Raw genomic sequence first — 4,303 nt, 5'->3', positions numbered from 1 at the left:
TTCATAATCACTTTTCAACCATCGGATCGGTCAATACTTCTAGTGTGTGTGACCCCATAGGTTCTACTCTGACTGGTAGTGAGATATATTATGATCTCTATCACAATATCATTGAAAACTCCTTTCAATGGATTGGAACGATTCCAACTCTACTCTTTAGGGTTTATCGATCATTCGAGATAGTCCTGTGAGTCCCACCATCCACCAGTGACACCTAGCAGCATGTAGTGGCTACCCAGTAGAATAGAATGATGAACCCTCTAGGTGCAGTTATCGTGTGATACAGTCCTACTATCGTGGATCCCTACAAGACGGAGGTCATGGATAACTCGTCAAATCCCTTCGTCTGTCATATGTCAAGATTTATTCGACTCGAGTTCGATAGTGGAAAACTCTTTCTCCACTTTATATTACTGCCCTGGCCAAGGTCTTAGAACTCAGTCTAACAAATCACATAGGATCACTCCTCTTCTATCAAGGTCGATAGATTCCATGTAAGTGCATGCCCTACTCCTACAGTGAACTTACTGCAGCCAATCTACACTACAAGGACCCATATGACTAGAGACCATGTATACGTGTAGTCAAACTACAATAACCTCACTGTGAGTAGCTGAAGCACCGCAGGTCAAAGGACTAGTCATACTACTGCAACATCAAGCAAGTCACTGACGAGTGGATAGACATCCAAGTGACTTCTTGTATTGGTCACGCTCAGTACCCTTGTTCTCTAACAAGCACCTGCACTATTACTTCAGTGTCCCCACACTGTGGACTCGAGTCTCGTCCATCCATAAGAAAAGTAATGTGTGCACTGATCTCATCGGATCGATCACCGCCTCGTGATGATCCATCGATCAGGGAGCATTCAGAAATTAATTACTAATGATGCATGGCTCAAATTCTTAACTCTTAAGAATATGCATCATCATCTTATTAATTCTTGGACGATTCATAGACACATAATTAATATGAATGAAAAAGATGCCTTTTATTTATTCAATAATAAAGTCAAATACAAATTATGTCCCAGAATTAATAATGTGTCAGCCAAAAATTGGCTTCTAGGGCATACATCTAACAGCTTCAAAGTAAAGTAGATTTCTAAAAAGAAAAACAAGATTTAATCATATAGAACATTTTCATCACCACTCAAATGTTCAAACTTTCCGTCATCATTCTCAAAAAAACGGAGACATCTAAATTGGTGATGTTCAGTGGATCTTAATCTTCAACAAAATTTGTTTCTACATCATTCCCTTTTTCTTTCAGTGAAGCTTGGTAAAGGTCAACAAGATGTTTGGCCATACGGCAGGTACGTGACCAATGTCCTTTCATGCCACAACGATAGCAATCACTTTCTTTATTTTTAGAGGAGTTCTGTGGTTTCTCCTCCTTGTTTGCTTATTTTCTTAAAGTTATATGTCATGGTAGCCTCCACGTACCAATACTTATTACGACCACGGCCACGAGCTATGTCCACGGCCACGTCCATGACTATGACACGGTCATGTTATGATAAACAGATGATGCAGCATTCACTTCAGGGAATGGATCTGAACAATTGGTCGTGATTGATGATTTTTCATCAAAAGTTCATTATTTTGCTCAGCAACAAGTAGGCATGATATCAGCTCAAAATATCTTTTAAAACCCCGCTCTCGATACTGCTGCTGCAGGAGCACATTCGAGACATGAAAGTAGAATATGTTTTTTCTAACATATACTATTCAGTAATTTTTTCTCCGCCATATTTTAACTGAGAGATAATTCTGAATACTGCGGAATTATACTCGCTTACAGTTTTAAAAATCCTGTAGCCGTAGGTGAATCCATTCGTAGTGGCACTTTTGGAAGGATCGTATATTTTTGATGATCATATCTCTCTTTTCAAATTTGTCCAAAGGACATATAGATCTTTCACTGTAAAATATTCGGCTTTCAAGCTTTCATGGAGATGGTGGCGAAGGAAGATCATTGTTTTTGGGCGTGATCCTGCAGGGATCGTCATTTCCTTCTTTTATAGTTTCTCCAAGATTCATGCGTCCAAATGGATCTCGGCATCAAGAGTCCATGACAAATAATTTTTTGCCGGATATGTCAAGAGCTACAAATTCAAGCTTGGTGACATTTGACATTATGAAAATAAAGGAAAGAAAAATATATTACCACAATAAGTGAAGACCCTTAGTTGGTTAGAGTCTCGTGCTGATAACGTGGTATGAAACTAAAGTAAAGTAGTAAAGTAATAGAAAATAAAGAGAAAGAAAACACAAAAGAGCATGAGATATAAATGGCTCTTTTATTCTTTCTTACTTTTCAGCTCCCAATACAAGATTACATATCATTTATTTATAGGCCAAAGGAGAAAGATCAAAGGCCATAAGATTAAAGGCCACAAATACATTAATTCATCATTAATGATGAAATTGGAGGGTTATGAGAAAGATGAATAGTCATGGATGAGTTCAGATGATATCCATCTAGAGATGAAGATGAAAAGTCAAGATTTTATAACAAGATTTTATTTGTTCATTTTTATTAACTAATGATCAACTAACCTAGTTTTCCATAGCTTAGTACTAATATTACCTTGGCAAAATGGTGCAAAGGGTTACAACCAGATCCAGGGCAGAGCAAGAAATACATGCAAGGGAGCACAATGCTACTTATTAATTATTAATAGTTGAACCTTAATTGCAATCCATGTGAACATTACTTGTTCTGAGAACCTTTCCATTATAATTTTAAGCCTAATTCTAATTCAAATTAATCCAGGCTGATCTACTTAGTATATAAATTTTGATAAAATACTCTATCATAATATAAATTTTGATCTACTTGTTCTGAGAACCTTTCCATTATAAGTTTAAGTCATCAAGTTGGCTAAATTCTGATTCTCCTCAGAATTTCTTTGCATGCTTTAGGTAACCCAGATTTTGTGGCTGAAAGAGAGAGGTCGCAACACTTAATTTTTTCACAAGATTGCGTCCGGCAGGAAAAGAAGAATATAATTTCTTCTCTTCTTAATAAAACAGTTGAACTTACACTCCCAAAGGATATTGCCTAGAAGCTACATGTCTTCTTCCAAAATCTATTCAAGCACTCAAGCAAGCCTTCCTGTCCATCCACTAGGATCTCCTATATGGCTCTCCTACATTGGACCTAGGTCATTGTTGTGTTTTCTCTTTGAAGCTTGAAAGCACCAGGTCCAATGGGTTCCCCTTTCTCTTCTTTCGAAGATATTAGAATGCTCTTAAAGATACCTTCATGGCCCTCCTCCAACAATTTCACAGACGCACCCTGGACCTTTCGAGGATCAAATTTCCTTACATGACCTTAGACTGATTAGCCTCCTGAACAGTATTTACAAAACCATCACCAAGGTCTTGGCAAACAAATTGTCCAAGTTTCTTCCCCATATCGTAAATGAAGCTCAGTTTGCCTTGATCAAGGGTTGCTCGATCATTGAAAACTTCCTTAGCGTTCATGCGATGCTAGGCTATTGTGACCAAATGGAAAGCAAGGGAGTCCTATACCAACTTGACTTTCAGAAAGCCTTTGACAAGGTCAATCATGAGTTTCTCCTTTGCCAGAGCTTCTCCAGAAAACAAATAACTTGGATTCATTCTCTATTATAGATGAATCAAATGCAAGCAAGGTTTGAGGTAAGTATATCCTCTATTACCAGCCCCTTTGATTCGTCACCGATGTCCTCCCCAATCAAGTAAGGCAAGCTAGATCGTCGAGGCTTATTGAAGGTATTTGAAGCAATTATTGTTTCAATGGCATCAAAAGTCTGCACTTTGCATATGATACTTTACTATTTTAGGCTGAAAAGAAAGAGAGCATACCATCAAAGAAATTTTCCTCACCTTTGAAGGAGGGTGGGAGTCAAAATTAACTTTCACAAAAGCTCCATCCATTGTTTGGATATAGAAGAATGTTAGGCCTCAACTTTTGCCACCATGATGAATTACAAGAAGGGCTCCTTTCCATTCACAATCTGCCATTAAGCGACAAGAGACTCACCAAGCACAAACGTTGCCCCTGCTAGAGAAGATCTCATCCAGGCTAGCCTCTTGGAAAGGTTGATTGCTATCCATTGGCGGAAGAATCATTCTCATCAATGCTGCTTTGACTACATTGCCCTCTTACTACATGTCAGTTCTCAAACTACCTAAGCAATGGACAGGCAAGGATACTGCTACTAGATTTAAATATCTTGTAGAGATTTTACGCATTCGAGCACAACTGGGAATTACAAACAAAACCAAGTAATATTACCTTTAGAGCCATGAAA

The sequence above is a fragment of the Phoenix dactylifera genome, chromosome 7 (assembly GCF_009389715.1).
Source record: "Phoenix dactylifera cultivar Barhee BC4 chromosome 7, palm_55x_up_171113_PBpolish2nd_filt_p, whole genome shotgun sequence".
Taxonomy (NCBI): Eukaryota; Viridiplantae; Streptophyta; class Magnoliopsida; order Arecales; family Arecaceae; genus Phoenix; species Phoenix dactylifera.
Note: the sequence above shows the minus strand (reverse complement) of the source record.